General features: G+C 33.5%; 1 pseudogene; it reads left to right on the top strand.

The window, feature by feature from the left end:
- Positions 1 to 8,190: 8,190 nt before the first annotated feature.
- LOC122118515 lies at positions 8,191 to 8,290 on the top strand (annotated as a pseudogene).
- Positions 8,291 to 9,314: the final 1,024 nt, after the last annotated feature.

A 9,314-nucleotide genomic window follows, 5' to 3' on the forward strand; every position in this document is an offset into this window, starting at 1 on the left:
ACTCCACTCCCAAATTACTGAAGCTGATTCAAAACTTTGGCAAAGTAGCAGGATATAAAATTAACCCCCAAAATCAAAGGCTTTTCAGTATGCCAACAATGAGAAAAGTGTGGCTAAAATTAGGGAAGCAACTCCATTTGTAATAGCCTCACAAATAATAAAATACCTAGGAATTAACTTAACCGAAGAAGTGAAGGACCTCTATGATGAAAACTTCAAAAACTTGAAAAAGGAAATCAAAACAGAATTTAGAAAATGGCAAAAACTGCCATGCTCCTGGACTGGAAAGATTGACATTGTGAAAATGGCAATAGTTCCCAAGGCTATGTACAAATTCAATGCGATATCTATCAAAATTCCAACCTTATTCTTCAAGGAAATAGAAGAGGCACTCCAAAAATTCATTTTGAACAATAAAAGACCCTGAATAGCAAAAATGCTCCTCAATGGAAAGAACACTGCTGAAAAATATCAATACCAAATGTCAAACTCTACTATAAAGCCATAGTAATCAAAATAGCTTGGTACTAGCACAAGAACACACCTCAGGACCAATGGGATAGAATTGAAAACCCAGAAATGAACCTACAGACCTATAGCCATCTAATCTTCGATAAGGGAGCTAAAAAAATAGAATTGAAGAAAGACAGCCTCTTCAGTAAATGGTGCTGGCAAAATTGGTTAACTACTTGTAGAAAACTAAAGCAGATCCTTATATATCACCTTGCACCAGAATCAACTACAAATTGATCACAGACCTCGGAGTCAAGCAGACACTTTGAAAAGATTACAGGATGGAATAGGAGAAACGCTACTTCTCCTTGGCGCCGGCCGAAATTTTCTTAATAGAGACCCGGAAACACAACAAATCAAAGAAATGTTGGACAAATGGGATTGCATGAAATTGCAGAGCTTCTGCATGGCAAAGGACATAGCTAGCAAGATCAATAGAAAGCCCAAGATTTGGGAGAAGATCTTCACTACAATGACAATGGACAATGGCCTAATACAATGGACAAAGGTCTCATATCTAAAATATACTTGGAACTCAAAAAGTTAAATCCCCCAGCAACAAATCCTCAAAGAAACAACTGCCCAATAAATAAGTGGGCTAAAGTCTTAAAGAGAAACTTCTCTGAAGAAGAAAGAAGGATGGCCAAAAGACACATGAAGAAATGCTCAACCTCCTTAGCCATAAAAGAAATGAAAATCAAAACAGCATTGAAATACCACCTCATCCCAGTTAGATGGCAAAAATCAAGAACTATAATAACAACAGCTGCTGGAGGGGATGTGGACAGAAGGGAACCTTACTTCATTGTTGGTGGGGGTGTAAACTTGTTCAACCACTTTGGAAAGCAGTATGAAGGTTCCTCAAAAGACTCCACATAGAGCTCCCCTATGACCCAGCAATCCCACTTTTGTGCATTTACCCAAATGTTTACAAACAAGACCACGCTAAAGCTACGAGGACAACTATGTTTATTGCAGCATTTTTTTTACTATAGCTAAGATATGGAACCTACCCAGATGCCCCTCAGTAGATGAATGAATCGAGAAAATGTGGTATATATACACAATGGAATTCTATGCCTCCATCAGAAAGAATGACATTGCCTCATTTGTTAGGAAATGGAAAGGCTTGGAAAAAATTATATTAAGTGAAGTAAGCCAGGCCCAAAGAAACATAGGTCCCATGGTTTCCCTTATTTGCAATATCTAGTATATGTGTGAGTCAAGAAGAAAAAGTAAGATAAGGTGATGTTAGGAAAATTAACCCTAAGATATGTATTTAAATGTTTTTTTTTTCCTTTCATGCCTTTGTTTCTAACGCATTTGTAAGATTATTTCTTTGTTGCATTTTATGCCCCTCCCCCACAGTATAACCCATGCTTTCACTGTATTTGATGTCGGTATAATTTGTGGAGGGGAAGGGGAAAAACAAGTCGTTTAAATAAGGATACAAATGGACCCGTTGCAACAATGAGAAGTAAAAGTTGTCATGTCTAAAATGAACTTTACAACTTTGGTGGGGGTGAGGATTGCATGGATGAGCAGTGGGGGCTGGGAAGGGAGGGGAGGAGGAAACAAAGAAGGAGGCTACAATGCTTGGTAAGAAATGTACTCGTTATCTTTAATTGTAAGCCCTCCGTACAGTATGTTCACAATAAAAAATAAATAAATTTTAAAAAAACAATTGCTTACTCTTGAGGAATTAATTATTACAGATACTTCATAGTTTTATCCTCTACCTGAATGTGGCTATTTTTGTGTTGACTTCTCAATTTGTAACACCCCATTGGAAACGGCATCTATTGCAGAATTTCATAATATGCACAAATGTACTGTTTGAATCTCTCAGATATGGAATGTTGAGAATGAAAAAAATTAGTAGTTGTTAGTCATAGTAATTTTGATGAACACATATATTCTGTCCGCTTAACAACTTATTTAATTTTGAAAGTTATGGGTTTCCATAGCATTAAACTGTTTTCTGTTTTATAATGAGAAAGTACTAAATTTATTCTTTTTTGAAAAACTTGGCAATATATTATGAATATATTGTCTAGTTGGATAAAATTCACGTTGATGACCCTCTGATAAAGAAGAGGTAATTAATTCACATTAGATGTCAAATAGTATTGATTTTTAAAATGTTACTACATAAAGAATAATATTTACTGTGCCAATACAGTGAAATTACATTTTATACAGCTTATTTTTTCAATTTTATTATCAAATTGATGTACAGTGAGGTTACAGTAATTGTAAGGTAGTGAATATAAAACATTTCAAACTTGATACCCCTCCCTCATTTTTCTCACACTTTTCCTTCACCCCTTCACCCCTCACAAGTTGTAATGTACATTTCCAACATATTGCCTTGTGAGTGTTGCTACTGCATTGGTTTTCTCTTTGTCCTTTGTCTCACCATTTTGCTTTTCCTCTTCCATTCCTATTTAAGGTAAATGTATTCACAATACAAAATCAAATACAGCAGGAATGAACCATAGGGGAAAAACCCAAAGAAAAAAAAATCACATAGTTCATCAAAAACAACAACCACAAATAAAAAATCTGGTTCTATATCTTGGAATTAATTTTGCTTAGCATCAGCTTTTATGGTTATATATAAGCAATACAAAGCCACTGGAAAATAATAGCTGCATGGACACTATATCATGAAAACAGCATGTTAACTTTTTGATGGTAAAGGTGGAATTAGGATTGGTCAATTCGCAGTTCTGATAAAGGAATTTCAAGAATTTTAAAGTTTTGACAGGTAAATTTGAATTATTAAAAATTTTAACAACTTAGCCTATTAATAAAAGTTAAAATTGCCTGGGAGAATAGGCTTTCATGCAAAGAAATCCACGGAGACTTAGGAGAGAGGGAGCAATGTGGGTGAAGTTGGCTCTTTTTCACACTAGACAAACAAACCTCAGAAATCTTGCTGTAAATCCTGTAGGTTCCTTTGGCATTATTCTTACCCAGGAAATATATTCTCACTGTGTAAAACAAGGTTGTATTGGAATTTAAATTCAAAGTTCTTAAAAAATAAGACATCAAAATTTGTGAATTGACCTTTAATTACCAAACAGTAATTCTCTGAAAAAGGTAATTTGGGTCAAAATATTTAGGGAGAAAGTGCCCTCCAAAATGAAAGAAGGTGTTGGGTTTACAAATTTCTGTTTGTAACACTTTCCACAATGTCTTTGCATGTGAAGCAGTGAAACACAGAAAAAAATCTGATTGGATACTTCAAACTAATGAATTCACATTTCTAAGTGACTCACAAATAATAATATCCTTATTAACATGAGATAGTGAAGACTTCTCTTATTACATAAGCTAAAATGTTTTGGGTTCAGAAAAGAATTGAGCAAATGGAAAAGGTAAGAAAACATTGTTCTTAGAAGCCCTAGCTAAGTGTATTGGCTTCAGCAGTGAAGGGAGGCCAAAATTTTCTATAAATTGTGTTAATATTTTTACTACGTAAAGTGATTTTACAGAACCTATTTGGCTCACTAAAACACAGAACAGATTGAATGAAGACATGAAAATAAATTCCACATCCAAATGAGGCAACTTAGAGAGTTTTAAAAGAGATATCACGAAGATGTAGCAGTGGTGGAACCCGTATAGTCCTTCAGCTTCACTAGACTTGAAGCCAAGATGCTGTGATTAATTGGAAATCAGGCAAGAGCTAAGAGGAGGACATAGAAGCAGGATATAGAAGCATTGTCTTTTTGTAACAGACACTGTCTTCTTAGGTATAGGTGATTTAACTCTACTCTCCTCCATACAACTTGGTGAACAAATGCAAGACCAAGAGAAAAATGATCTATTGAAATTATTTTTCATAGAATAACTTAATTGTTCCTGATATGGTATCTAAGGATTGTCTTAAGAGAAAATAAAAGTGCAGTATTTTTCAGTTTCTCTAACCATTTTCTTAGCAAAATATATCTTTGAGGTTAGAATTGATTGAAACAAAATTGATGGAGTCCTTATTTTTGTAGGCACTTTAGACACTAGAAGACTTTTAATGTAAAAGAAAAAAACAAAAAATACAGCCAAATATTTGTGATCACAGCTTCTTGGACTGTTTTCTGGAGGCAAAGTTTTACATTAGATTTCTTCTCATTAACATAGATGTTGTTTCATGGCAACCAAATGCAAGAGGCAAGTTTAATAGACTCGCTTGGCCAATTAAACAGCGTGAAAGATGAAAATGGCAAATAATATTTAATGAATTACTTTGACCAATTACTTTGCCAGAAGAAAGAAGGAAAAATATAATTAAAAATCAATTGACTTAAAAGTATAAAGAACAAGTAGTGAAGAGAGATTAGAGAAAACATAAAGGATTATTTTCTCTCCAGTGGAGTAATGGGTTCTTGATCTTGTTTCTTGCGTTCTATCTTCTCAAGGTATCAAGTGTGTCTCACGACTGGATTATCCAGTTCAGACAGAGAACTCGTTGAAGCAAGATACTAGTTGCAGCAGATGTAGGTGATTTATATAAAATTTTAGACATTCTATTTAAACCTGTTCAAAATTCTCCCCTATCCCAAACCTCCCTCTTTGAACAGATTTCTTGGTTTTCCCAAGACTACCTTTCATTAACTGCTTAAAATTTTGAGAGGTCATATTCATACTCTCTAGAGATTGCTGGTTGGTTGTTATTTTTGTGTGTTTTTGTTTTTTGTTGTGTTTTTGAACTGAATTTCGTAAGGTTATGCAAGTGTGTTACAATTAAATATATCCATCTAATTGTCCAATGCTCTTGGATCAATATCACTCCTTCCATCATTCTCAACCAACCTTTTCTCCAAGATTTTTTTTCAGATTTACCACTTCCTTTATCATATGTGTACATTGTGTATTCTAGCTGTACTTGCCCTTGTTCATTTTTCATTCATTCTATGTCTTTACTATAATTGCGTTCTGGTTTCAACTTCCTGATAGTCATCCTGTTAAACTCTCTATTAATACTTTGAAAGGTTTAGATACATTTGATGGAGTTTCCATCCTGTATATGCTTGAACTGATGTCAACTTATATTTCCATAATTCACTCATCTGCAGTAACAATTTGCAAGACTGGAGACATGAAGCACCTAAACATGATTTTATTCTCATCCATTTGGAAGATTAACCTTTAGTAAAAAAGAAAGTTAAAAAATGGCACAGAATGTATTCCTAACTACCAATTTTTATAAATGGCTTTGTAAAAAGGTGTGATTGTTTTATTTTACATGGGATAATATTTTCTACTACCTATAAGTTATGGAAAAAGAAGATAACTATAATTTATTCCTGTAGAGGAATATGATAGAAATAGAAGACAGATTTTATGTTTGTCACATCTCTCATGAGTACCCATATTCAAAACTTAAAGTCATATTTTTTACTATGTTAGACAGATAGGAAAAACATAATATTACATATAATAAGACAACTATTTGTGACATTTTAAAATGTACTTTATTAAATGATGACATTTACTTTATTAGCTAACGTTTTAGTTTGAAATTTGGGAGGCTGATCTACTTAACACATTTCTGGATGGCCCCTACTGTAAAACAGAAATTGTGGGTGGTACTATTTCTACACTTTAATGAATGGTTGAACGTGTTTGTTATTAGTGCTGGGTAAATAATTCAACTCCATTGTAACTTGTTCTCTACCCTTGAAAAACTTGTAATGTCACTAAGTATCATCTACTTGTCTATTGTTATTTTGGCGAATGTCATTTTAAAAATTTAATTTGAAAAGGAATAACTTTCAGGAGATTAAATGTAGATTATCATTGGTTTGAGAGTGACATTTTTATACCACAGAACCATGTTGTACTGAAGTCCCAGTGTTTTGAAGCACTAAGGATCTTCTCAATGTTTTTCTGAATTATATTTGAACTCTAAGTAAAGTTTTCTGGGCCTTGGTAGACCAATTATGGATCTATCCTTCCAGGAACTATTTTTTGGCCCACTTATGCTGGACTAAAATCTTTCATTAATCATAGGGGAGGGGTATTAAAAATAATCTTATGACACTTTGTGAACTTGTTCACTCATATGGTCTGGTCATATGTAAGTTGAATGTTTGAATTATGGTACTTACTCTCAAATTTTGTGATCTCATCTTTCAAGTTGCATTGTATTTCTCAATTGCTTACTGCTAATTCCTGCATCTCAAGAATTGGGGTCCTGAAATATAGGAAATGAGAAATTGAGATGGATCTTCAATTATTTTGTGCTGGCATGTTGCATGGACCTTGGTGAGAAGCCTTGACCTTGTCATCTGATGATGCAGGTAACTGGGATCTGGGATCCTAGGACAGAATAGCATTTTTTAGACATCTTATCAGCAAAATTTGGGCATAATCAGTAGGAATGGTTCAGAAATATGTAGAATAACAGTTTGGAACCAGCGAGTTAAAACAATAAACAGAGAATCAAGGTAAACTCCCTTATAGATTAGAGGAAAACAACATTGTTTTTTTACCATGTGAATTCAGAAGACCAAGAACATTTAGAATGTATCACAACTTTATACCAAAGACATTGCGTTGGTTCTTTATCTAATATACATTTTAAACCTAAGTATTTATATTCCAATTCTATTTATTGGAATAAATATATATCAATTTATTTGTGAAATTATCAACTAATTCTAGTACGTTTCACTGTGTGAAATATAAAATCAGCACATATAAATATAAAATATATAACTATATATAATATAAGAAAAAGACACATATTTTACATTGTTCTGTTGTGGTTACTGTATCAAAGGCAACTCTTTTTTATAGTATTATTCCATTATCTCTACCTCAGTGTTTGATAGAGTTGGACCTTAAGCCTGACCATTTGTATATTTACAGCCTGGAGGCAAGAGAAATCACTGTGATTAAAACATTACTAATTTAAGGGCTAATAATGAGGAGAAAAATATGGACTTCTCTTGCAAATATGAATATATTTGGTAATAGAAAGGCAGTAGTGTAAGTTCCTGTCTGGTTGGATGGTAGACAGGCCAGGACATTAAATAATCATACATATGAAAATTTTTTTCACCTTCTTGGTTTTAGCTACTTTTGAAATGTTATATATATATATAATGGACAATTATATTTTGATAAAATACCTTCTAGTCTGAACAGTTCTGTCTGAACTGTTCATCTCTCTATAATCCCTTGTTACAAGGATTAGTTTTGTTCAAGTAAGACAATCTATGCTCTCAGTGTAAGATATTCTGATTGGTCTGTTCCTACATGGAAGAAGAGTAAAGGGTCAGGTAGACATTTGTGCCAGTAAGACCTCATTTGGGAAAATGTCAGCTGCAGAAGGTGAGAAGTAGCTCTTAAGCAAGGCTTACTTTTAATCCATTAGCTCCACAAAGCTAATTCAGTTGGATAAATAATACTTGAAAAAGCCAACACCTTTGTACTTCACTATAAATTATTGAAAATATGATCAAATTCCAAATGAAAAAGACTTAAAATTGTCATTGATAAAAAAATGCAAATGTGAGCAATCTGCTGAACAATATAAATTTTTTCACTATTCACAGAATTTTAGGGAAATAAGATCAATAGCATTGTTAGGAACAATAAGGTTTCCTTCTTACAAGTAGGCACCCATGGATATAAGCCTGTATAAAGATTGCATCATTAGGATACTACATGCTTCCGCAGCAGGTCTACCTAAATTACAACAATACAGAGATTAACATGGCACTTGCACAAGGATGATATGAAAATTTGTGAAGTATTCCGTAGTTTTCATTCTTCAGATGCAAGAAATGAAAAACAGTTATTAAAAAGTTGATTACAAAATGACAAGTGTAACAACACACGTAATTCATATTATTAAATTTAGTTTGACATCAGTGTATTAAATCTTCACCTCAGAAAGACGTTTATATAGCATAACCTTTACAAAACTTTTGAAATTAGACAACATTGTCATTTTATCCCAAAGAAAAATAATATTAGGACCTAGGAAGAAAAAGGAATCTTAAAATGTTTCTATATGGAATACAATCTGAAAGGACACATTAATGAACCTATATATTATAAAATAATATAGAATTCAATGTATATCTAGGAGAGAATAAAATAAATTATGAACATTATACAAACATAGAATATAGAGTATTTTAAAATATTCTTTTTCAGACAAGCACCAGAAACACTTTAGTTTCTGTACTACTCATTTCAACAGATAAGTTAAAATTATTTCTGATTTAAAAATCACAAACTCTGCAGAAATCATTATACATGTATACAAAAACTCTTGAATACATTTGACACCCATTGCAGGCAATTCACTTGGAAGAATTCCACGGAATTCATGAATTTTACAGTACGGTATTGGTGTTGCCAGGCGCTGGTGGCTCACTCCTATAAACCTAGCTATTCAGGAGACTGAGATCTAAGGCTCACAGTTCAAAGCCAGTCTGGTAAGGAAAGTCCGTGAGACTCTTATCTCCAACAAACCACTAGAAAACTGGAAGTGAAGCTGTGGCTCAAGCAGTAGAGCACTCACTTTGAGCTGAAGAGCACAGAGATAGCACCCAGGCCCAGAGTTCAAGCCCCATGACAGACCCCCCCCCCCAATAAAATAAATTTGCACTTATTTGGATTGTGGAAATATTTTGTATGGACACGAAGGATGGACTTGCATTTTTGAAATTTGAGAAACTTAACCGGACCATTAGGACTTACGAGAACAATTTGTACAGCCTTCTACAATTTCATAGAGGTAGTGATGCATACTTATCCTTTGGGCAATTTCGAATGCAGTT

Source organism: Dipodomys spectabilis, unplaced genomic scaffold, assembly GCF_019054845.1.
Source record: "Dipodomys spectabilis isolate Male_0828 unplaced genomic scaffold, ASM1905484v1 ptg000154l, whole genome shotgun sequence".
Lineage (NCBI taxonomy): Eukaryota > Metazoa > Chordata > Mammalia > Rodentia > Heteromyidae > Dipodomys > Dipodomys spectabilis.